The following is a 27,586-nucleotide window of genomic DNA, read 5'->3' on the forward strand; positions in this document are numbered from 1 at the left end:
CAACAACAAGGAAGTTTACATGATATTCTTCCTAAAGTTCCTTCCTATTCTAAACTGTTAAAATTTTGCATTGATGATTAGATATTTAAGGAAAACCGATTTTATATCTGCCCACAAGATTACTGCAGTCATTTTAAAGACTCATCCATATAATCTCTATGAAATGATGCCAAAATATAAATATTTCTAACTTTTAAGAATTCAGTGGCCTTCCCTTGCATAGTTAATAAATCTTCATTTCAATTTGGTATGTTTGTTCAAGACATAAATGCATGCTAAAATCCTCTGACACCTGCAATCAAGATAGAAGGGAGTAATCAGAAAATTTAGCTCATTAGACAATATTTATTTTTAATAAAAATATGGAAAAATTCAAATCTGGTAGTTACTCTAATATTAGATTTTCTTCTGACTTCATGGCAGGATCTTAACTTAAAATGATTTATAAAAAAATCATATATATTTCTGACATAAAGAACCCAGCATTTTTATTTGAAAAGCTTAATTCAAATTAAGAATAATTATTAATATAGAAATAAAAATGATTGATATGATTGGATGAGAGGCTGTTTCTTCTGAAAATGACTTTTTTTAAAATCCATGCCTTTTGTTTTTATATCACCTTCATTTCTTAATATATCATTCTCCCTGTACACACAGCTGGTTGTCTCTTGAAACAAAGATTTTAAAATAAGAACCAAACAGCATTTAAGCAAAAATAAATGGACAACATTCCACATACATCATTCCTCACCTCTTCAATGAATGAAGGTGCATTTTATCGATTCATTTTGATTGCTAAGTTTAGTTGTTATTATACAGCATTCTGTTCTCTTATATTGTTGTTACATTACTCTTCTTTTTACTTGAATTGTCATTGTGGAGATTGACATCGCAGATTTTATGATCATTTTGCTGAAAGAATTATTAATGGGGGTGTCTAGGTAGTGCAATGCATACAGCACTGGCCCTGGAGTCAGTAATACCTGGCTTCCAATCCAGCCTCAGACACTTGATAATTACCTAGTTGTGTGGTCTTGGGCAAGCCACTTAAATCCATTTGCCTTGCAAAAAACCCCCCAAAAAACAAAACTTAAAAAAAAATAATTCTTAAAGGCCATCTAGTCCAATCCCTTCCTTTATAAATATGTAAATTAAGGCCTGGAATCATTAAGGTATCATTCAACTTTATATAGGTAGATGGCCACACAGTAGAATTCAAGACCAAGTTTTTTGATACCAAATTGAGTATTATAATAATTTTCTTGAATTTACTTCACTTTGCCTTATTTCCCATAAGACCTCATAGGTATTACTGAATTCTTCATTTTTGAAAAGTGCTTTTTAGGCAATAAAAATGGAAGTTTAGGGGCATATTGTTGAAGAGAACTAGGAATCTTGATTATGGTTATACTTGTAAAAATTGTGAGTTAACTCCAATTTCCTTTTATATATAAAAAGTCTTCTGGTGTACACCCTAATTTTTTGTATGGAATTTATTGACATTTGACAATGTCTATAGAACAGAGTTAACTTAATATGAATTGCTCATATGACTTCAATTTTTATTCTAGTTTCATTAGTGAGATCTCATTGTTTGTGAGTATACCTGAATTATTTCTACTATGATTGATCAGATTTGCAAAACTATATTACTCTCCTGAAACAAAAAACCTCCTAAACTGTATGTGTACTACTGAGGGAATAATGCATTCTCTGAATAAAGGGCGGCAATAATAGCTTTGGTAGTTTCATATTATTCTGTTTCTAAGAGGGCAGAGATTCCTTCTTACTTACAGGTTGGAGTAGATAGCCTTTGATATCCCTTATGATCCTGAAATTCTGTGATTCACAGTATGAGAGGCTTAATATTTTTAGATCATTAAAGTGAAGTAATAGACATTTATCTTTCAAATACTAGTGGAATGGCTTAAATGATAATACTTATTTGCATATGGTTTATCACCTGATAAGATCAGTCTTTTTGCCTGTGACTGTGTAGGATAGGAAATAGTCAGAATAGATGCTCCTATTTTAATCTTGGCTTTTCATAAATAAACAGATGACAAATCACTGGCCATCTTTCTTGATGATTAACAAACCATAAAATGAAATGGTTGACACCCACAATTGATAATGGCTTTAGTTATTATTTGATGTTAATTTTTCACAAAAAAAGCTGTTAGTATACCTTTCCTAAACATAAGAACAATGCCACATCATCTTATAAATCTTATGGTAGATTCTAGGGAGCAGAGGGAATAAGATTGGCTAGGTAGTTTGGAAGCACATTATAAAAAACCTTTAAAAATTAAACTAGAGTTTAGACTTGAAATGTTATAGTAATTCATTGTAGGTTCCTTAGTAGAGTGACAACATGATACAATGAATGAGTACTTCATTATAGAACCAGACCTGTGTTCAAATCCCATTCTTTCTATTTACTAATAGAATGTATGACTACAGACAGGTAATTTAACATCTATGCACATTGTTTTCTTAGCCATGGAAGGGGAAAATAATATTTGAATTACTTTCCTCATTATTATTTCAAAAACTAGTGTGTAAGCTCTAAAATTCTAGATAAATAAGGATTATTATCATGAAAATAGTATGCTAAGTAAATTACTTTGCTGGTGCAGTTAGATGGCATGGTAATAGATAGAGCACTAAATCTAAAGTCATGAAGATGACTTCAATTCCTGACACAGATGCTTAATAGCTATGTGACACTGAGCAAATCACTTGATCTATGTCTGCCTCATTTTCCTTATGTGTAAAATATTGATAATAATATCAAACTCTTAATTATGAGGATCAAATGAGATATTTGTAAAATGCTTTGAAAATCTTAAACCACCATTATTTTTTTAATACTACTATTGTTAGTGGATATTTGCTCTCCTAAATAAATCCTTTCAGCATGTACAAAGCCACCATAATTTACCAACAATATTCCCAAAGTCAGGTTAATTGTGTGGTGGCTAAGTTATCACTGTCAGTTTTTCTGCTTTACTTGTGTGTTATTATTATAATGTCAAACATTTGTAAAGAGTACACCAAAATTAACTTGTACCACATTACAGTATCTGAGCTACCCATAAAGTAACATTGATCAGTGTTGATCAATCTAATATCACTAAATGCTGTGGTGTTTCCTCATTTACCTTTGTTTTGTGGGTTGAGCAAACAACTATGGAAAACCCTGGGGAAGCTAAATGGTAAAGAATTATGTAACTTCAGAACCCTAAGGGAGAAAAATGCAAATGACTTAAAAGACAATTAAGGGATGTAGATCTGAAAATAAACTAAAATTTAAAGAAATGAATGTTGTCCTAAATAGGTTATAGCATATTTCCAATGATTAATCTATGCAAACAAAAAGGATTATAATGGATGCCATATTCATTTTCCTTACTGATAATATTATTAAATTACAAAACAAAGAAATGCTATAGATATAGTTTTTCTATATTTTAGTAAAGATTTTAAGCAACATATCTCAATATTATCTTTGTGAAGAAGTTGTGAATTAGATAATACCAAAATTAAAAACATTTGGAACTGATTGATGGCCAGTCTCAAAAATCACTTCTAAATGATTCAGCACCACTGTGGCAAGAAATTTCCATGAGGAAAAAGAAAACAGGATTTTCCCCTAGCTTTGAACCATGCTCTGCCATTTTCTGGCTATGTGACTTTGGACAAGTTGCTTGATCTTATCTGGGTTTCAGAACCTTCTTCTGGAACAAAAAACAAAAGAATTCTAAGTTTCTTTCTAAATCTTAATCCTTTCAACTTTTTTTGCATATATGTATGTGAGCATGCAGACACACACACACACATATAACTGTGTACATGTGTAGTATGTGTGTGTTTAAATGGGTTTGTGTATATATGCATATATATGCATATATATATATACATATATACAGCCACATCTATAGATGTATTTTTGAATCTATATAGGAAATTTCTGATAATGAAACTCCCTCTTTCAGACAGTTGTGAAACTTGAATTGGTTGCTGAGAAGTAAAGTATCTATCCTAAAGCCAAAGATCCAACATATGATAGAGGTAGGAATGAATATCAGATTGGTCAGGCTGACATCAATTTTTTTATGCATTCCATATACTGCATCTTCAAATCCATTTCTGAAACTCTTATGAAAAACAAACAAACCAAAAATTTATATATGTTCATGTACTATAAATTTCTTTGATTATAAGGGACAGAAATATTAAAATATTAATTCAAATGATAGCTACATGAGCTGATGAATTTAAAGTCTAATATGAGCATTGTGATAAAATGAGAATTGTGATAAAATGGTAAAAAAATATGACTTTTGAGTCCAAATATCTATAATTGAGTAAACTTTGCAAGTGTCTAGCTATGTGATTTGAAATATATCTCAGTAATCCTGGATTTTCGGATAATCATTTGGTCTCACTTCATTTTTTTCAAATGAAAAAAGAGGACAATAGCACTTCTATACATCATATGGTTGTTTTATGGAACAGATGAAATGATGCATATTAAAAATATTATAAATAAATGTATAATTTTAGATTATAAATGATTCATATTAATTCATAATAAACAATACACTTTACAAATATACATCTGCTATCCCTATAAAGAGAAAGTATTTTCATAGTTATAGACATAGGCTATCAATACTACAATTTAACTAAAATATCCATGTTATTCATACATATTCTGTACATCAACCAGGCTATATTGTTAATATATTTAATATATTTCTTAATAGGTTTACAAAGAATTTTCTTTACAACAACTCTGCCATATATTTGATAAAGACTATCTTCATTAAATAATTGAAATATAAATATTATAATTTTATAAATAAAAATTACTGGTGACCACAAGAATTATATTTTGTTTTCTTCTATTTATTTATATTATGTATTTAAAACAATATTTTCAATGATTTCAAAGCTTTTTCAAAGTCAAATTTTCATTGATACTTTAAATATATCCATAATAAATATTGAAATTTAAAATAAATTCTTAAGGATGGAGGTGTACTTATATATATATAGAAAATTTATTTCATTTACCTCCAGGTCACATAGCTATTAAAAATAATATGATTCTTTTAATTATTTTTTTATCTACATACTTAAAACAAATACATGAATGCAAAATTCAAAAAAGAATCTTCAGTACATTACCACAAGGATCTCACCTTGACTCTGTCCTGGTCATTTTTCTCTTAATTACCTCTTGCAAAATGTATAATTTAGCTCAGTTGGAAGGCATGTAGTCGGAATTAAGGGTACAATCCTTCCTTCTCATTTCTTTTCTTTTCCTTCTCTTCCCTTCTTTGAGAAGTCAGTTGGTGCATGCATTCCTTTCCCTGATATAGCTCATAATTCTCCAAGGACATCAGAAAGTGAAATGGTAACTATTGTGGTGGCTTCATGAATAACTAAAAGAAAGAAAGAAAATTCAGTAACTAGTAGCCCCAGTACTGATGAAGAGTCTTTCCTTTCCACATTTAGCTACTCGTATCCTTAATTGATGTACAAGTCAAGTTAAACTCACATTCAAACCCCTATTCTGTTTGGAAGCACCTGCCAGAGTTTACAAAACTCTGTCATGGTCTTCAAATACAAGAGTACCAAGAAGAATCTAATGTCATTTCCAGTTTATAATCAGGTAAGGGAAAAGGACTTTGGCAGAAGGATATATACAGTCTTAATGAATGTGTTGATTTATTTTCATAAAGGCATTTTTTTTGACTCTAGCTCTCAGGGAATAAGCTGTGATTTTATATGTCTAGGAAACTCCTGGTGTGGGAACTCCCTCCACTAATTCAGAGCAATCCATGATACAACTATGACTTAGGAACTCAAGTACCAGGGAGTTGTCTGAGGCACAGAGATGAAGTCACTGGCTCAAGGAAGAAAGAAAGCAAAGAAATGAATTTTTATTAGGTTCTTATTATGTCCTGGGCAATGAGACAGTTCATTAGACTAGTAAACTTCAAAGGCAGATTTCATTCTACATCTACCTGACTCCAGTCTCAGTGAGTGATTTGTCTTCTAAGCCCTGCATACTTTCTGGTTCTCTGACCCACCACAATTATAGGATCATATATTTACTATAGGAAAGAACCTCAGAGATTATCTGTTCCAGTACCTGCATTTTACAAATGGGAAAATAAAGTCAGGGAGGAACTTGCCAGTGATTACCCAAATAGTAAGAATCAGAGATGGAATTTGAAATTAGGCTCTCTCCTTTATATCATACTGTTTTGTTTCACTTAAAACCTAATCTATTATCTTGTATTATGTGAATACTATACCAAAAAACTGAAGATAATTCTGTAAATTTGCTGGTTTTAGTGCTTTATTTATTTATTTTTTAAAATTTACACATCTAAATGCTCTGGGCTGGAAAAGAGATGAGTGGGTAGAGTGCTTTAGTATTTGCAAAATTGGTGAGAACAAAATAGATCTCAGTTTAGAAGGCCAAATCTTCTTCAAAGGAACAAAAATACTGGATGGAATGCAGGGTCATAAATAGAAGGAAATAATGAGAGTTAAGTTCTCTGATCAATGTATTGACCAAGCATGATGTTAGATCACCAATGATAAAGAATGGTACCTATCTCCTGAAAGAGAGGTCATGGACTCAAGATATCATATCAAGCACACAGTTTTACAATAATTTGTTTTGAGTGTGAATGTTGATTAGAAGGATTTTATTTTTCTTCTTTTATTTAAATTGGTAGGAGGCAGAAGAGTGAACACATAAATGCTTATTAGTTGGAATAAAGTTTCAAAGGGAAGGAAATGCATGGCAGTAATAGACACAAAATGAATTCAGTGACTATTGTGCAAAAATGTTTTAAAAAATCACTAATATTAGTAGGATGTAGTCTGTGTCCTCAAGAAACTTTTAGTTTAGTAGGGAATATTAAGGACTATGGTAACTCAAAGAATGTATATAATCATTGAAAATATTTCTTTACTTTGTATACATGACATCTACACCACGCCTTAGGACTACTGTCGAAAAACAGAAGATGAAATCTGGTATCCAGCATTCTGTGAGTGAATCTCTACGAATTAGGTTGCTCCTCTAACCAGACCCATTCTGCCAAGTCCTTGAAGCTTGGAAGCCCAATTAGAACTTGAATTTTGTTGGAATAACCTCTGAGAATCCAAGGCCAGTCCCATGCTGCAATGAAACAGCAGAGTGGAATGTTCAAGGCAAAAATGTAAAGATAATTAACTGATACAAAAATGTAGTAAGTCCTCTAGGGGAGGGATAGGCAAAATACTTCTAGAATAAAGAGAAGGAACAAATTATTTTGGACATATGCAAAAGGGAGAAGGGGCCTAGAATGACTTCCTTGGACAAGATGTTAGATGATCTTTGCCCTGAAAGACGGGTAAGGTTTTGACAGGCAGAGATGCAGAGAAATGATATGTTAAGGTTTACAGGGGCAGATGACCTTTTGAAAAGTAAATTGAGTCCAGAGAGATGGTTGAGTGCCAGACTAATTAGCTGGGATGTCAACTAGAGCCTTGAAAAGTTTTTGAGCAAGGGAGTTCCCTGATCCTAGTTGCAATGTAAGACTGCTCATAGGAATGTTTTTTTTTTTTTGTTGTTGCTGTGGTTCTGTGTCTTTAAGGAATGCAAATATGATGCTGATGAGAACCTTTTCCATTGTCATTATATAGTAAAACTTACTTGGGACCAATAGGAGATTTTTAGATGATAGAAATTGTATATGGGGGGTGTTTGTTATTGACATTGTTGAAATTATCACTTATAGGAATAGGATCAAGGAACAGGAATTTATATAACTCCTTCAAAAGTAACATTCAGTATCCCTAAAGTGTGTGAAGTCTCCAAGCTAAGCAGAAAATAAGAACCACCAGAGACTATAGAGAGTTGCTAACTAGTGAAATTCAATAGGACTGACACATGGATGAGAGCCATGTTCCATTCTCCTTCCATAATAGACTTTGTATTCATCAGGGAACTCTTCACAGGAAGTGCAGATGCCACATTTAACAGTTCCCTAGTCAATCGATAGCATCAGACAATAGATGTAGACTTTAGGCCAGTCTGAAAAAGCAGGCCAAAAAAGATCAGGAGAAGAAAGTTGAAGGCGACTGTTCTTTCAGTGTCTAATTGGTGGGTATGCAGGTGAGGCTGAGGAGAGAAGGAAAGAATTTAAGCAGTCTTGGGGGATTGCATATCATTGAACATTTAAAGACTTGAATAGAAAAGAAAAAACTAAATGGAGTTAGATTTGGTAAATACACAGGAAACATCTATATCATATTAATGACCTTTCACAATCTTTATTTTGATTCCTGATGAAACACACTTTTTAAAATAGCTTTTATCTGCCATATGGACAACAATGACTCAGTGGGTAGAGAATCAGTAAGACCAACTGAGTTGAAATCTGGCCTCAGACACTTACTAGCTGTGTGACCTTGGGAAAGTCACTTAACCCTGTTTACTTCAGTTTTCTCATATATTAAATGAGGTGGAGAAATAAATAGCAAAACGAGTTCAATATCATTGCCAGTAAAACCCCAAATGAGATCATGAATAGTCAAACTGAACTGAAAACAATTCAACAACAAACATGTCATAATAAACACATGATTTTCCAAATTTTAAACACCCTTTGCATACCCTTAATTTAATAATGATCCACTTAAAGTTTGTAAAGCTATTTCTTACAACAACACTGAGGAATGTAATGCAAACATTATTGTCTATATTTTATGACTGGGGGAACCAAGGCACAAAATGCTTAAATAATTTGATTAGAGTCATGCAGCTTATCAGTGTCAGAAATAAGTTTTGACTTCAGGTCTTCTAACTTCAAGCTAAGTGCTCTTTCCACTTCACTATTCAGCATTACCTTTAAATACCTGGTAATTTGTAGCAGACCCAAGGTCCATTTTCCATGAGTGGGATGATGGCCTTGTCATTCACCAAGTTTTTGATTAGAAGAGATTTCATTTTATATCACCATTATGATTTTGGTTTACAAATTAATCAGGCTAACCAGTTAAATTTTAGGACCAGCATCAGTTAATTTGTGGATAACTTCATGGTTTTCAATAGCAATTACATTAGTAGATTTACTTGTGGAAAATTTGCATCCTTTAATAAGGGGTTTTAAAAATAAACCATTGGATCTTAGAACATTGTTGACTGCAAATGGATATATTTATTGTACTCAGGGTCAATTTTCCTTATAAGTCTACTTGATATATTTTTTTTATTTTTTAACATTTTAGCATTTTATTTGTTTTCCAGTTATATACAATAGTAATAAGTAACCCATCATTTTTTGTAAGGCTCTGAATTCAACAATTTCCCCCCTCCTCCCTTCCCCTCCTAGTTTCTTTTTTTAAATTAATTTTAATATTTTATTTGTTTTCCAATTATATACAATAGTAATATGTATCCATCATTTTTTGCAAGGCTCTGAATTCTACAATTCCCCCCCTTCCTTCCCCCCTCCCACAGAAGGCTATCTGCCAGTCTCTACATTGTTTCCATGCCATACATTGATGAAAATTGAATGTTATAAGAGTAAACATAAGAATAAACATAACCCCCCCCCCCAAGAAGATGAGAAACCTCAAGAATAGAGAAAAAGAGAAAAAATCTCTACTTCAATCTGTGTTCAGATTTCAGTGGCCCTGTCTCTGGGTTGAGTTGTTTACTTTATCATAAGTCCACCAGAGAAGTTGCTTCAATGTTTTTTCCTCAGTTGCTATTACTAGCTGTACCTCCACTCTATTTCTCCCAACTCTCATTTATTCTATTCTCTCTCTCCTTTATCCTGACCCTGTCCATAACTGTGTTGAATATGAGTACCCTCTACCTTGATCTTCCCTCTCTTCTATCACCTATTCTCCCCTTCCCTCCCCCCATTCTCCCTCATCCTGTCACTTTCCTCCCATCCTTCTCCAGGGCAAGACAGATTTCCTCACCCCATTAAGTGTGTATGTCATTTCCTCCCTGAGCCATTTCCGATGATAATGAAGGCTCACTCATTCCCCCTTGCCTTCGCCCTCCACTCCATTGAAAAAATTTTCTCTTGACTGTTTTGCAAAATCTCTCAGCTTCATCTTCATCTCCTTTTACTTCCTCCTAGTACTTCCCCCATCCCCCATTGACTCTATTCCTTTACCACATCATACCATTATATTATGCTCCTTCCTTTGTCCCGTCTATATATCTCCTTCTAACAGTTCTTATAAATGAGAAAGTTCATGTGAGTTATCAATATCTTCTTCCTGTGGAGGAATACAAGCAGTTCAACATCATCAAGTTCCTTTTGGTTAGTCCCTTTCTTCCACTCCCTCTATGGTTCACCAGAGTCCTATACTTGGAGATGAAACTTTTTGTTCAGTGCTGGTTGTCTCAATAGGAAAGTTTGAAAGTCTCCTGTTTCATTGAAAGTCCATCTTTTCACCTGAAAGAGGATGTTCGGTTTTGCTGGGTAGTTGATTCTTGGTTGTAAACCAAGAACTTTTGCCTTCTGGAATATCATATTCCAATCCCTATGTGGCCTTAATGTAGATGTTGCCAGATCCTCTGTAATACTGACTATGGAGCTTTGGTAGCTGATTTTTTTTTTTTTGTTTCTGGCAGCTTTTAGAATTTTCTGTTTGATTTGGGAGTTTTGGAATTTGGCTATAATATTCCTGGAAGTTTTTCTTTTGGGATCCCTTTCAGGGGGTGACAGGTGAATTATCTTGATTTCTATTTTACCCTCAACTTCTAGGATCTCAGGGCAATTTTGCTGTATTATTTCTTGAAAAATGAAGTCTAGGCTTTTCTCCTGGTTGTGGCTTGCAAATAGCCCAATTATTTTTAAATTATTTCTTTTGGATTTGTTTTCAAGGTCAGTTGTTTTTCCAATAAGATAGTTCACATTTTCTTCTAATTTTTGACTTTTTTTGGAAGAGTTTTATTTCTTCCTGATTTCTTGAAAAGTCATCATCTTCCTTTATTTCCATTTTGCATTTAAGGAATTCTTTTCTTCAGAGAGCTTTTTTTAATCTCCTTTTCCAGCTGGCCAATGCTGCTTTTTAAGGCATTTTCCTCCTGATTTGCCTTTTGTTTTGATTTTTCCATTAGGCCTAAACTGGTTTTTGACATATTATTTTCCTCAGTATTTTTTTGTTTATCTTTCATCAAGCTTTTGATTTGGTTTTCATGATACTTCTGCATTGCTCTCATTTCTCCTCCCAGTTTTTCCTCCTCTTCCCTTAATTGCTTTTCAAAGTCTTTTTTGAGTTCACCCATAGTCTGAGCCCCTTTTCTATTTCTCTCTTGGAGGTTTTGGATATGGAAGCTTCGATTTTGTCATCATCTGAGCATGTATTTTGATCTTCCATGGGACTAAAGTAGTTCTCTATGGTCAGATTTTTATTTTTCTGTTGTTTACTCATTTCCTCAGGCCAAGACTAATTTACAGCACGTCCAAGCCTTTGGGGTTTTTTTGGGGGGAGGCACCCCACTGGGACCTTTATTCCTCCAAGGTCTTATGCTCTCTAGTCTGTGGTTTGATATGTAGATGACCACAGCACTACCTTCTGCTCTGTGGCTATAAGGAGAGATCCAGCTTGGTTCTTTAGTATGGAAGCTCAAACTGCAATATGTGAGTGTAGGCAGACAGCAGAGTCCTACCCCAGGGAGAGCAGAGAAATCTCTGCAGACTTCCCTTACAGTCTCTGGGGGTGCAGGCTGCTTTCTCCAGATCCTCGCTGCAGATTCTGCAATTGGTGCTCCTCACTCCACACTCATTCTGGTGTAGCAGAGTTCTCTCCCCACCCTTTCAAGCTGTTGGGGGTGATTTGAGTTGACCTGTGCTGAGCTGGGCTGGGCTGGGTTGCGCCATGGCTTTTTTTTCCAACACCTGGTCTTGGTGAAACACATTTCCCACGGAACTTCTAAGTTATCTTGGATTGGGAAAATATATCACTCAGTCTTTCTGTGGGTTCTGCCCCTCTAAATTTTGGCTAAAGCTATACTTTGTTAGGTTTTTTAGGGTGTGGGGAGTACGAGTTCTCAGGAAATGCTGTCTTCAAGCTGCCACTTTGGCTCCACCTGCTTGATATTTTTTTAAATGCTTTTTTTAAAAAAATATATTCTGAACCTCTAACAAAGGAGTAAATAAGAAAATCACTAAATATGACATAATGATGTCAACAAGAAAATAGTTCAGAGTTACTTTAAATTATAACATTAACTTTATTGTTTACATACTTTTCTTTTAGATTTTGCAAGGCAATGGGGTTAAGTGGCTTGCCCAAGGCCACACAGCTAGGTAATTATTAATTGTCTGAAGTTGGATTTGAAACCAGGTACTCCTGACTCCAAGGCCGGTGCTCTATCCACTGCGCAACCTAGCCGCCCCCTGTTTACATACTTTAACATACTATTTTTTCTGATATCTATTGAAAAATCAGTGGATTATGTTATTTAGTACTTGTAGGAAGTTCTAAAGGAATAATTAAAATTTGTCAGTGAAGAAGATGAGATGAGGATTTAGACTACAGTTCCTAGTAAAGTAAGAATTTGAATCTAGTTTCCAAAATGATAGCATTGCACTTGGAGCTAAGAAAAGCTTGGTTTTTCCCTTTGACTGTGAGTCAAAAAGTTTAAGAAAGTGTGCTCAGGATAGTTTTTTTTAATCTATAAACTGGTTCTTAAACTGGGAAACTGTATACATTTCATCATAGAAATGCAGGTAGCCTTCACACTAACCTAATTTCTCTAGCTAGAAGCAACAGAAAAAAAAGTAGACTGTGCCAAGAGCCATCAAACCTCTCTGTAAATGGGAAATTAAAATGGTCCTGAACTAACTGGCCAATCTCCATTTTTTACTGCTTGTAAATGTTGCAGAAGTGACTGTCACTGGGAATATCTCTTTCCTTAGGCACTGTGTAACAAATGCTTTGTCACTCATTCATTCAGGTTTGAATGAAGCACTTTGAACTTCTTGGAGTTATATGAATACAGTGGAACTAGAATTGATCACTGGTGCAGCAAGTGGCTATGGGTTTCTAAGTATACAATTCAGACATGGTCCTCTTTTTCAAATGAACATATTTCTAGTGTCATCACTGCTGCCATAATTCAAGAACATTTTCATGCTCAATTTTTATCCTGCTTCTTTATCAACTTTTCCAGTTTGACCATTCAAAAGAGTATTATAAAATAATGAATCTTAAGCATGCTAGGCAAATAATCTTCTGCAAGTAACAAAGTGGGTGTATTATCCTAACATAGTATCCATAAAATGTCAAAGTCTCAGATTATCATTAAAAAATATTGTTGAATTATTAAAAATTTTGGGTAGTGAGGGGATTTCCTAGAGACTCACCTATTGTTGCTGCTGCTACTAAACAAATGATTCAAAGCCAAATTTAACTCAAGATAGGTCATGGGTTTGTTTGTTTTTTTTTCAATTCCAAAGGTATCATTAATTAATTTTGGACTGTTGGTTTCTATTTCATCTATTTTTTAGGCATTTGGCGGCAGCTAGGTGGCGCAGTGGATAAAGCACCAGCCCTGGAGTCAGGAGTACCTGGGTTCAAATCTGGACTCAGACACACTAGCTGTGTGGCTTTGGGCAAGCCACTTAACCCCATTTGCTTTGGAAAAAACCTAAAAAATATGAAGTTTTTTTTAGGCATTTGAAATGAATAAATTCTCCTTCCCAGTTACAAATGTATTATAAAATAGGCAAACTTTATGCTATGATAGTTTTATTGAGTCTAACTTTTTAATGAACTAAAAGTTATTAGTGGTAGGGATTAGATTATTATCAGAAGGACTGAAGGCAAAGGGATGTGCTGAGAGACATGATTAATGGAGGATTGGATGATGAGGTAAAAGACCCTATTAAGAAGAACGAAAATGGTTCAGATGAGAAGAAAAAGGAATCAAGTACTAGAATAATAATTTGTTGAAAGAATTAACTAATAGTCGACTGAATTCAGTAGCAAGTGAGTTATAGTAATAGAGTCAACTGTTGGAGTCCAAATTTGAGTGTAAAAAGTAACCTGTGTAATTTGAATCTATAGAAATAGTAGTCAGGACTAGAAATCAGTAAAAAACAAACCCCAAAACAAACCCTCTTGTAACTTGGGCTTGGCTAGAATGAGATTCTGGAAGAAAGCATCAGAATGGTCAGATGGATTTAGAAAGTTCTGATCATGGAATCCAGGAGTACAAGCAATAAACTCAAATCTCAGAAAATTATAATGATCAAGTTTCAGCCTGAAGCAAGGGAATTACATTTGAACTTCTACCAAAAAAAACAAAGATGCAACACTTTCAAGAATTGGAACTAAGTGCATCCACTACTGGGACTGAACCAGGCTATAAGTGAAAGACATATTTAGATATGCTAAGCCCTGATAAGCAGAATCTATGATTCAACTGATTACCTCTCATTTGAATATAGTTTACATCTCCAAACAGAACTGTGAATAGCAGTAAGAACATTAGTATTTATGTCCTATTATTAATTCTATTATCTAGGAAATTCAGCCTCAATTTCCTCACCCATTAAATAGTGATGATGAACTATAGTTGTTCAGTTCTAAAGTCTGTGATACTGAATTCTATTTTGATTAAGATTTTATACTGTACTTGAACATGGGAATCTTATGACTGAGAGAAAACAAAAGAGGTCATTGTATAGAGACAGAATCCTTCATATTTATCTGATGAAAATGGAAATGGACTGAGATATTGTAGGGAGACTTCTATTGATTATCCTCTGAACCATTTTGTTACAGAATTTAGATGAAAATTTTTTAAGTGAATTATATATTGGTCAGTGTTTTGAATAAGCCAATGTGGCACCTGTAGGACCTGGTTAGTCAAAGCTTCCTTGACTGAAGCACTAAAATCATTTGAAAAATAAAATAAATGCCTAGAGAAGGAAATACATTTTGGAAAAGCTAGGATTTACTACATGAAACTTATCACTGGTTAACAATGAGAGAAAATATAGCCATTCTAGAATAATAGTTACTCTTCATTTTTGCCATCTGTTTTGCTATTAGGGTGAAATTTAAAGAACTCTTTCTTTTGGTAAATGCATTGGAAAAACTAAATTAAAAAGTTTCCACATCTTTTTTCAGTCTGTGTTCAGTGTCGAGGAGTAAAAGCAAATTTTTTTTCTATTAGATAGCTGTGTATCTTTTGTTGATTCAATTTGAGTGGGCAAATATTTGTGCTAATTTAAAAAGAATGGGATAATAAAGCATTCAAGAATGGAATTTTGAATTATTCTTGTTTGTGTATTTCCATTCAAGGATAGTTCTTTGGAGGAGTTGTGGGTTTATAGTCATCAAATAGTTAACTTGCCCTATCATTGTCTTGCTTGGACTTATCTTCATAGACTACATTTGAAGTTTTACTTCTTCTTTTCCTTTGTTTCCCTCTGATATATATATATATATATATATATATATATATATATATATATATATATATATATATATATATACTTTTCTACAATAAAAAGTGAATTGTTTAATTCTTTTCATTATGATGGGGTTTTATAATACTTTATCATAAACATTTAACAACTGATCAAAAGCTCTTATTGTCATGATCCCTATAGTCAAAAAGCAGAACCAAGTTCTGCAACCAATTGTAAAGTTCTAAAAACTTTATCTATTGATGGAAATTTCCATTCATTATCTTAGCTGAAGGATGACCTTTTAAATATAACAATGAAAACTTCCTTTATTTTCATACTTTTCAAAAGAAAATCATATATTTCTTTTAAAAACACATAAGGCTTTGGGGCGGCTAGGTGGCATAGTTGGGGCGGCAAGGTGGCGTAGTGGATAAAGCATTGGCCTTGGAGTCAGGAGTACCTGGGTTCAAATCTGGTCTCAGACACTTAATAATTACCTAGCTGTGTGGCCTTGGGCAAGCCATCTAACCCCATTTGCCTTGCAAAAAAATCTAAAAAAAAACCACATAAGGCTTATGAAAAATCTATGAAATTTTAGAAGGAAAAATAACTTACTTACTCCCAAACCATACATATTCAAATATCACCATTCTTTGTCTTCTAGTGTTTAGAATTATCCAGAGTTAAAAAATTAAGCAGTGGAATGAACGAGCTATTTTTCAAATGACTCCATGTGGTTTCCCTAGGGATATTGGAAACTCTATCATCCTGAACTTTTATCTGATTACCATATGACCCAGGACTTACTGAGTTTTCAAGACTCTAGGGAACTCTCAATCAGCTTTATAAAGAAGCAGAACTATGGCATAGCTGATCAAATATATCAGACTATTTTTTTAAAGAAAATTATGAGATTTTGGAAAGACTGCTTTTGTCTGATGCTCTTTGCTCTTTGACATCAGGAAATTTGCTTAACTTCTCTAGACCCCAATTTCTTAATTTCAAAATTGAGGGGCTTACCTAGAATCGTAAAATCTAAGAAGCAGTTATAAATATTTTCTTTGGTCAAGGAAATAATCTGATCACAATTCTATCACCTTGAGTTTGGCATTAGATTACAGTTTTTAAACTCTCACAAACAAAATAAATTTCATTCTAAAGGTCTGAATCAAGAGGAGAAGGAATTTCTTTTTTTTCTTTTCCAATTAGATGCAAAGATAGCTTTCAACATTCATCCTTTTTCAGACTTTTGAGTTCTGTCTTTTCTACCACCCTCCCTTTCACACCCTCTCCCTAAAGCAGCAAAGAATTTGTGATAGGTTGCACATATAAATTCTTTTTAACATATTTCTATAGTAGTCATATTGTGAAAGAAAAATTAGAACTAAGATAAAGGAAAACCCTGAGAAGGAAAGAAAAAAAAATAAAAGGAGCTTTTAAAAGTGAACATCGATTACTTTGGTCTGCATTCAGAATACATAGTTTCTTCTCTTGTTGTAGATGCCATTTTCCTTAAATAGGTCTCTCAGAATTGTCCTTTGTCACTGAACTGCTGAGAATTGTAGGGTTCATCTCACAATATTTCTGTTAATGTGTACAGTGTTCTCTTGGTTTTACTCACTTAACTTAGCATCAGATCATGCAAGTATTTCCAGGCTTTTCAGAAGTCAGATCACTCATGATTTCTTACAGAGCAATAGCAATCAATAACATTCATATACCATAGCTTGTTCAGTGATTCCCCAATTGATGGGCATTAAAAGGAATATTTCACAAAATTTCACAAATACATCTATTAGCCTTAACTTTACAAAGTTTTTTCTCCTTTCTTTATCCCTTTTAATTAGATCTATATTTGATTTTACTTTATCTGAGATCATTTTTGCTACCCAGTTTTATTTATTTCCACTGAAAGAGAATATAATCTGCTCCAGCTTTTTCCCTTTAACCTGTATTTTCCTGCTTCAAATGTATTTCTTGTAAACATCAAATTGTAGGATTCTGTTTTTTCAATCCATTCTTCTATCCACTTCAGTTTTATGAGAAAGTTCTTCCTATTCACATTCACATTAGTGCTTCTGTATTTTTTCACTCCATTCATTCTTCTCTTATTTGTATTTTTCTCTGTCCTTTCCTCTTGTACCTCCTCACCAAGGTTCTGCTTCTAACTGCTGCACCTCTCAATCTGCCCTTTCTTCTACAAGTTCTCTTCCCTTTTCTTCTCTCTTTTTCTTTTTTCCTTTTACTTAACCTTTATTTTTATTTATCCCTTCTTTTTTATCAGCCTCACTTTCTCTTTTCTTTACATTTCTAAATCCATTTCTAAACCCATTTGGGAATGTATGCTATGCTCTCTTTGAGCCAAATCAGTTGAGAGTAAGATTTACTCAATATTCACACTCTTCCTTTTTCCCCTTTACAATAATAGGTCCTTTGTTCTTTATCATGTGGCATTATTTTCCCTCTAATGCCTTCTACTCTGGATATAATCTTCTTTTTATATGTTTTAATTATTTTATACCTGTCTTGCACCCACACTGTCATAATCTACTCCTTTTATCTGTCCTGATAGAAATATAATTCTTAAGAGCCATAAGCATCCTGACAAAAAAATCAATTTCAACTCAAACCCTCCTTTTAAGAACAATCCCTCCATCTTGTCCCAATACAAATAAAACTTTCAAGAGTTAGGAGTTTGATCACACCACAGTCAATTTATATCCCATCCCATTTTTCAAGTACCCTTCATTCCATTTACCCAATAGAAATCTAATCCTCAAGAGCTAAAAGCTCAATCACATCACAATTCATTTATATACACATCATCTTTCTAAATATGTTCCTTTCAGTTGTTTTAAGAGAAACACAGTTCTCAAAAGTTAACTAACATTTCCTCAACACCCTTCTATCTACCTTTTTATGTATCTCTTGAGTCTTGTATTTGAAGAGCAAATTTTCTGTTCAGTTCTGGTTTTAAGGCAAAAAAGCTTGGATTGCAACCAAGAAACAACTACTCTGATCCTTTAATGTTGAAGCTGATAAATCCAATGTAATCCTGACTGTGGTTTACTGGTATTTAAATTGCTTTTTAAAATGTTGACTGCTTGCAGTATTTTCTCCCTTAGCTGAGAATTCTGAAATTTCACCACAATATTCATTGGAATTTTTATTTGGGGATCTTTTTCTGGGAATGATTGATGGATTCTTTCAAGGACTATTTTATCTTCTTATTCTAGAATATTTGAGTACTTTTCCATGATAAGTTTGCGTATGATATTGTCCAGGTTCTATTTTTGATAACGGTTGTCAGGTAGATGTAATAATAAATTATCTCTCCTGGATTAATTTTTCAAATTTGATAATTTTTTCTAACAGATACATTTCATTTTCTTCTGTTTTTTAATTCTTTTGGTTTTGTTTGATGTAATCCTGGTGTTTTACAGAGTCATTTGTTTCCATTTGTCCAATTCTAGTTTTTAAGGTTTTATTTTCTTCAATTAATTATCTTGTTTCCTTTTCCATTTGTTTTATTTTATTTTCCAGTTGTACAATTTTATTTTTAAATTTTTAAAATTTTTTTTAGGTTTTTGCAAGGCAAATGGGGTTAAGTGGCTTGCCCTAGGCCACACAGCTAGGTAATTATTAAATTTCTGACATCGGATTTGAACCCAGGTACTCCTGACTCAAAGGCCGGTGCTTTATGCACTACGCCACCTAGCCGCCCCCAATTTTAATTTTAAAATGAATTTTTTCTTCAGTTAATTTTTCACAATTCTCCTGCATGGTTTTCTTCTCTTTTCTCCATTTTTTCTACTTCCTTCCTTCTTTGGGTTTTTAAAATCCCCTTTGAGCTCTTCCAAGAGGTCTTTATTTTGAATTGAAGATAAATTCATCAGCAATTTAAAGGCTTCACATATAAGCATTTGTTACTACTTCCATCTTTAGAGATGGAAGTTTAATTGTCCCTATCAGAATAGTAGCTATCAATGGATAATGTTATTTTTGTTTTGGTGTTTTTTCTTTTTTCATTTTGACAGTTGAACTCTATTTCTGTGATACAGGATGTATAGTCCCAAGTGGTTTTTTTTTTTTTTTTTTTTTTTTTTTTTGCTAAAGGCTTGGGATTTTAGGGTTTTTGCTAAGGTCTTCTGGATTTTCACTCTGGCATTTCCAGTGTTCCAAGCTTCCTCTCTGCTAGGGAGACCAATGCTGTACCAGTGTTGCAGGGCTTGAAACTTTGCTCTCTGACCTGGGGTTGGAACCTTCACAGCGGTCAGAGCTATGGTCAAGACCTAACTGTGCTCTGGCTAAAAGCCTCTTGCTGGCTTCCCAGCTCTCCCAACTATGCTAAGTTATACAATCTTTTACCCAAGTCACAGAACTTTTCCTGAAATTCCTCCATGATATCTTGCTGAAAATTTGTTTCATTGTCCTCCCCTCCCCCATGGATTCTGCTTTTCCAGAAACACCTTTGAAAGAAGTTGGAGGAGCTTCTTAACTTTGTGCCAACATCTTGGCTACATTCTAAAATTTCTTCCCTTCTTTCCCTCCCTCCTCCCTTCCTCTCTCCCTCCTTTCCTCCCTCCTTCCCTCCCTCCCTCCCTTCCTTCCTTCCTTCCTTCCTTCCTTCCTTCCTTCCTTCCTTCCTTCCTTCCTTCCTTCCTTCCTTCCTTCCTTCCTTCCTTCCTTCTCTCTTCTCTGTATTTCTTCATTTTATCCTTTCTCCCTCCCCTTTTTATCTTGATTCCTCTCTCTTCCTCCTGCCCTCTCTTTTTCTCTTTTCTCTCTCCTTCCCACTCCTTCTGCTCATCTGTCTTTGTCTTCCTCTTTTATGCAGGAAAAGATACCATTCCCCTTCCACATTGATGAAAATAGTACAAAGAAGAGATTCCTCCTGTGTGGTTTTTGAGAAATGAAATTCAGCACTTTCTTTAGGAAAAGCAGAAGTAATTAAGTGTATTGGTTTGACGACTTCTGGTTTCAAGGGGCCATTGAGAGGATAAAAGTAAATACAGATAATGATGGTATTAATGGAATATTTAAGCAGGGTGGAGGATAATATCATAAAGATGCTGAAAGCATAATTTGCATAGTTGTTAAATGAGGGTGAATTGCAATACATTTACAGACTGAAAGGCCAGGTTCTATATAAGTAAAAAGTATATATCTTGTCTTTCTAAAAGCAAAATGGAGTAAAAAGTAAAATGATACATAATCATCAAGTGGGAAGGAACTTCTATGTTTTTTCATAAAAAATGATCTGTAAGCGAAGAAATTTCACAAACAAAATAAGAGGAATAAATCTTTTCTGTTTCTTAAAGTTTCAGTGACATAATAGATAAAGTTATAATTTGGAAATTAGAGGACCTAGGTCTGAATCTTAGTTTTGTCTCTGCCTGTGTTGCCCTGAATTAACCAGTGTTTTTAGATCTCAGTTTTGACATATATAAACTGATGGGGTTGTATCAAATGGCCTCTGATATCCTTTGCAGTTATATCTATCAATTATTAAATAAACATTAAGCATTTGCTGTGTATTAAATGAGGGGATATGAATATCATAAAAGAGAAACTCCCTTCAAGAAGTTCACATTCTAATAGGGAGATGAAATGTGGTCACAGGTAAGTAAATTCAGAATATATACACAATAAAGTATTAAAAACTGGGGGAATTGGGAAAGGCTTTTTTTTTAGGGTTTTGCAAAGCAATGGGCTTAAGTGGCTTGCCCAAGGCCACACAGCTAGGTAATTATTAAGTGTATTAAGTGTCCAACTCCGGATTTGAACTCAGGTACTCCTGACTCTAGGGCCGGTGCTCTATCCACTGCATCACCTAGCTGCCCATGGGAAAGGCTTCTTGAGTCAGATGGCACTTGCATCCATATTCTCTCTACTCATAGAATAGTCCTGTAATATAGGCTATGAATACTTTAGTCATCTCTTATGATCAATTTCAAGAGGTACCAAATTAGTCTTTTTTCTCCCTAATCCATTTTTTTCAGATATTTGACAGAATGATTATCCTAAATCACTATTTTACTCCTATGCTCAACAGACCCTAATAACTCATTAATACTTTTAGGATGAATGCAATATTCTTTGTTGGCATTTAAAGCCCTCTGCAGCCTGACTCCATGCCATCTTTCCATGGTAATAATATATTAGCTTCATTTACAGAGTCAATACTTTAACCATATTGGTCATCTTACTATGCAGATATGACATTCTATCTCCCATCTCTTTGTATTTTAAATAGGAAGGGTCTCATTTTTGTCTTCTAGTTCAAGCGCTGCTGTCAGTTGGAAGCCATAGCTATTAGTGCCTCCCTCCCTTGAAAATTGTCATATATGTGTGTGTGTGTGTGTGTGTATAATATATATATATGCATAAATATGTGAGGATATATATATATATATATATATGTATATATACATACACACACAGTAATCCCTGATACAGTATGAACTTCTAAAGGGTGTAGACTATTTAATTATTTTTGGCTTTGTGTTCATGGTCCCTAACACAGTGCTTTGCACTTGTAGCACAGCCTTAATAAAGGTTTTCTAATTGATTGATGTACTACATGCAATACAGAACCATAACTGAGAAAAAAAAAAGATGAGTTTAGGACACTGAAATATCAAAGTTGATCTTGCAATAATTGTATTCGTTCTGCAGCAGGAAAACAACTCAACTTATTACCTAGTTAAGAGGGTCCTGTGGTAGATAGTTATAGAGAAGTATTATGGATTAGTATCTAGTGTCCTGAGCTTGAAGTCTGAGTAAGTTGGGTTCAAATCACACCTGTGGCACAAAATTAGTTCTACAAACTTCACTTCACCACCCCTCCCCAAATGAGGATATTAGCAGTTACTATATCCTAACTTATTATGATATCAACCAAAATTATCTATCTGTCAGAGATAAACTTTGATGTGATACACACATCTCAAAATTTATTATTTTTATTATCTACCTGAGGATGCACAGATGAAATAAAACAAATTTGCTTTCCAAGGGTCTTGCAATCAGCACTCATTAACAGATGCAGGGCATGGTGGAAAGGACTTTTACCTAAAAAAAAATTACAGGGACTTATAATAAAAATTGAGAGGCATCATTTAACATGAGTAGAGAACAGGTGTTAGATTCAGTTCTGCTTTTTCAGTTTTTCTAGATTAAATTCTGCTTTTGAAAAAAAATTAAGTATTTTATTTATTTGTTTATGCATCTACATGCAATGGTAGTTTTTACCAATTTTTTTTGGAAAGGTTTTGAGTTTTACAGTTTTCTCCCTCCCTCCTCTCCCTACAGAAGGTAATGTGATATAAGCTCTATATTTTTTTTTTTAGGATTTTGCAAGGCAAATGGGGTTAAGTGACTTGCCTAAGGCCACAAAGCTAGGTAATTATTAAGTGTCTGAGGCTGGATTTGAACTCAGGTACTCCTGACTCCAGGGCAGGTGCTCTATCCACTGCGCCACCTAGCTGCCCCTAAGCTCTATATTTATAATCATGCTAATCATAGATCAATATTGAACATGTGTGAGAGAAGAATCAGATCCAAACAAAATGGAGAAAATGGGGAAAAGAAAAGAAAACTATGCAGGAGAATTGTGAAAAATTAACTGAAGAAAAGATTCATTTTAAAAATAAAATTGTCCAATTGGAAAATAAAATAAAACAACTGGAAAAGGAAACAAAATAATTAATTGAAGAAAATAAAGCCTTAAAACAATCAGATCCAAACAGAAAACATTAGAGAGAAAAAAGTGACATATACATAAGACAACTTTTAAAAATCAAAGATAATAATAATAATAAGGCTTGGTCTTAATTTAAACTCCATAATTCCTTCTCTGGATATGGATGGTATTTTCCTTCACTAGTCCCTTTAAATTGTCTTTGATTATTATAGTGCTTAAATCAACAAGTTCATTGTGGTTGATCATTGCCCCATGTTGTTGTTAGCATGTATAATATCCTTCTGATTCTGCTTGTTTCACTCAGCATCAATTCAGGTAAATCTTTCTAGGTTTTTCTGAAATCTTATCCCTCATGCTTTCTTATAGAACAATAGTATTCACATACACCACAATTTGTTTAACCATTCCCCAATTGATGAGCATTTCCTCAATTTCCTATTCTTTGCCACTATATAAAGAGCTGCTATGAATATTTTTGTCCGAGTGATGTTTTTATCCTTTTTCCTCATCTCGTCAGGGTATAGACCCAGTAGTGGTATTGTTGGATCAAAGGGTATGCACATTTTTATTGCCCTTTGGGCATAATTCCAGATTGCTCTCTAGAATGGCTGGATTAGTTCACAACTCCTCCAACAATGCATTAGTGTACCAATTTTCCCTCATCTCCTCTAACATTGCTCATTTTTCTTTCTAGTCATATTGAACAATCTGAGTGGATCATGCGGTGGTTCCTCAGAGATGTTTTAATTGGTTTTTCTCCAATCAATAATTAAGAGCTTTTTTATGGCTTTGATTTCTTTGTTTGAGAATTGTCTTTCCATATCCTTGACCTATTATTTTAAAAAAATAATTACATTTAATTAAATTTAAAAAATAATTTTGACCCAGTTCTGTATATATTTGAGAAATGAATCACTTGTCAGAAACACTAGTTGTAATTAAGTTCTGCTTTTAGCACATATTAGTTAGCTGTATGACTGGGATAAGTTACATTCTATTTAGACTAAAACTAAAAGCAATTTCCCAACACTAATGTAGTTATAGTCATAGATACTTCAACCAAATAAGCAACCAATCCATACACATTAAAATATAACTATTCATATAGACATGCTTTCTAATGTCTAGAAACATAAATGCTACATGAATATTCTTCCACATTTACCAAATATACACATATGGTATTTTTTTTTCTTTTGAGTGTAAACATTGTCTCTTTCTATGTGGATCTTAAGAAGTCTAGGTCTTCCTTAGTGGATCTTAGTGCGGACCTTTCTGGTCAAACTTTTTATCACATTGATCACATTTCTAGGGTTTGTCACCTAGGTTTATTTTATGATTTCTACAAAAGTTTGTTTGACATTTCAATTCCATATCAAATTTATAGCTTTTTTTCATGCTATATTTGCTTTAACAATAAAAGTTGATTGATCCCTAGGAAAGCTTTCTAGAGGAAAGGATCCTGGGGTGGGGGCCTGGTTTTTATTTTCTTTAAGCTCTTTATTGCTTGGAGGATTGTTAGGAGTCTGTAGGGGTGCTTGGAGGTTGAGCAGGTTCCAGGGAACCCCAGAGCATGTGGTTCAACTGAGTGGCAGTAAGGATATGACAGGGTGGAGTTTTCAGTGGGGCATATAGATGATGAAGGCATGGATGCTGCTGCTATTGGGGTGGAGAGCTTAGCTGAGGGGATGTCCAGAGGCCCCAGGGGAGGTCTCTGGGTTGCCGATCTTCCCCCTCAGAGGAACAGGTTGGGGTGCACAAAGAAAGTGGATGGCTGACCCTGGTGAGGAAATGAACCTGGCCTGTCTGTAAGAGGGCCAAAGAGCCTGGCCTTGGATCCAAGCAGAGGCCCTTACCAGCAGAGGATCCTGGGGCAATATTTATCAATGAGGCCCTGGTAGTGTGGCCAAAGTTCAGACACATCTGAACGGTCTCCAGAAATGGTGTAGAGATCAAACTTATTGAACTCTTGCACCCAGGGCAGCATGTTGAGGTCATGTCGTATTACAGTGATGCTGGTAGTCACCTCCAATATGCCACGGGTAGAAGGAATGGAAACGGATCATGTAGAAGGCCTCCAGAGGCAGGGAGAATTTGTTGAACTTCATCATTTGATGCATATACTCATCATGGCCCCAGGCCATCAATATATTCTCCAGGCCACAGTGGGGCTCATGCATCCCAAGCTTGGTGCAGTATAGAGGGTTCTTCAAGTCAGGATTGTCCTCAAAGGTTGAATTGCAAAAAACAATAGATTTTTTTGGGTGGCAGCCAACAAGAAAAGTTTAAGCTTAAGCAGAAAAGCTTCATGGAAGTGGTGACATTCCTTGAATTTCATTTCCTGTTCATAAATTGTCATAATGAGTCACCACATTTGGTTTAGATCAGTTGAAAATATTGAACACATTCACAGAGAGTCTTTTGCATGAATGAACTTGAACACATTTAAAATTTCTCATGACAGGACTACCAGGACAATAAGACACAGGAGACTTTAACCAGGCCATTAGGTTAAACTCTTATTGCCTTTAAGGTAACACATGACAACTAACTGCAGTTAATTTTTGTGAATATACACTTTTGATCAAGTAACAATGGTATGCTGAATACCTTGTTGCTGTGTTGGTTTTTAAATTTATTTGTTTTATTTTTCTTTAGGAAGTTGAATAATTCTTTTGAGGGAAATGAAGTCTTCTGACCTTTTTCTCTGATCAGAGAAAAAAAGCAACAAAATTCTTGCTAAAAATAGTGGGGACATTTAGGTTAGACCTTGTTCTGGTGTATCTAAGTGTATCCCCAACTTTTACAATGATTGAACTAAATAGTCTGTGAACTTTCCAGCTCTAGAATTCTAAAATCCAGTGATTCTCTGAGCTCTAGTTCACCATACTTCTCATCTCTGTCTTATTTTTATATTTCAAGATTGTGAAAAAATGCTATCTCTCCTAGAAAATATTCACATCTATCATGATAGACAACTTCTGTAAGAAAATTCCAGTGTGCAGCCTGGAAAGGATTTGTTCATGTCTGAATGGGGGAGATTATAATTTGGCTTTGTTACTGATACATTGCAATATTTTAGACCAGGTTTCCTAAACATTTCATTTTAACTTTAGCATTTTTAGAGATCTATGATTAGTTTATCAACATATTTTGACTTTACTATCTATTTCTCTTGATTAGTTTTTGAGTGGAGAAGAAAATGGTGGCCTTGGAGAAAAGTAAATAGAAAGACAGGGACTGCTAGAATAGGGGCAATATGTTTAAACTGAGAAGAGTAGTTGAGGAACTGACTAGATTGGGGAGGATAGATAAGAGAATATCTATGGATGTTGCTGGTAAATTTCCATGTATGTCAAAGATTGTAAGAACTGGGAAACAAGGAGAACAAGTCAGTTATTAATATTTAATTATATACCTTGATTTGCATACTGGCAAATGAGTTCAAGTAGACAGGATTAGCTTTGGAGTTGAATCTTGACTTCAGTATTTAAGCACTGCATGAGAGTTACTTGCTTCCTAACTTCAGTTTCCTCATCTGTAAAATAAGAGTATTTTTTCTTTATTTTTAATTTTATTTAAGGCAATAGGATTAAGTGACTTGCCCACAGCAAGGCAATTATTGTCTGAAATCAGATTTGAACTGAGGTCCTCCTGACTCTAGTCGGATGCTCTATACACTGAATCACTTAGCTATCCCAATTTTTGCTTTTTTAACCTCTCCCCAGGATTACTAATCAGGAAAGAGCTTTTTAAGCTTTAAAACACCATGTGTTATTATGCCTAAAGGGCAACAAAAATGTGCACAACCTTTGATCCAGTTATACCACTACTGGGTCTGTACCCTGAAGAGACTATGAAAAAGAGTGAAAACATCACTTGTAAAAAAATACTCATAGCAGCTTTATTTGTGGTAGCAAAGAATTGGAAATCAAAGGGATTTCCATCAATTGGGGAATGGCTTAATAAACTGTGGTATATGTATTGATTTGCATGAACTGATGCTGAACGAGATGAGCAGAATCAGAAGAGCATTGTATACTCTAACAGTATGTGATGATCAAACGTAATGGACTTGCTCATTCTATTAGAACAAAAATCAGGCACAATTTGGGGGGTATCTGCGATGGAAAATACTATCTGTATCCAGAGAAAGAATTGTATAGTTTGAACAAAGACCAAAGGCCTTTAATTTAAAAAAAAAGTTATCTTGTTATGTAATTTTTCTATCTCTTATACTTTATGATTTCTTTCTCATTACATTCAACTTAGATAAATATATACCATGGAAACAATGTAAAGACTACAGGACTGCCTTTTGTTGGGGGGATAGAGAAAGGGAATAAAGATTAGGGGGAAAAATTGTAAATTTCAAAATGAATAAATAAGTAAATGAATGAATTTGTAAAAAAAA

The 27,586-nt window shown here is 34.2% G+C and overlaps 1 protein-coding gene and 1 long non-coding RNA gene across 2 annotated transcripts in view; one reads left to right on the forward strand and one right to left on the reverse strand.

The window, feature by feature from the left end:
* Window positions 1-27,586, forward strand: part of GRM8 (glutamate metabotropic receptor 8) — a 959,071-nt gene that overhangs the window by 744,028 nt on the left and 187,457 nt on the right. The window lies entirely within an intron of this gene.
* LOC141492986 (uncharacterized) overlaps window positions 1-27,586 on the reverse strand; it is a 66,520-nt gene that overhangs the window by 717 nt on the left and 38,217 nt on the right. Inside the window, exons 3-5 of the long non-coding RNA XR_012470095.1 lie at window positions 26,591-26,710; window positions 22,444-22,541; window positions 5,214-5,456 (exon numbers count right to left, since the gene is read on the reverse strand). This is a non-coding gene — a long non-coding RNA (uncharacterized LOC141492986). The remainder of the gene's footprint in view (window positions 1-5,213; window positions 5,457-22,443; window positions 22,542-26,590; window positions 26,711-27,586) is intronic.

This window comes from Macrotis lagotis, chromosome 7, assembly GCF_037893015.1.
Source record: "Macrotis lagotis isolate mMagLag1 chromosome 7, bilby.v1.9.chrom.fasta, whole genome shotgun sequence".
NCBI classification, from domain to species: Eukaryota; Metazoa; Chordata; class Mammalia; order Peramelemorphia; family Peramelidae; genus Macrotis; species Macrotis lagotis.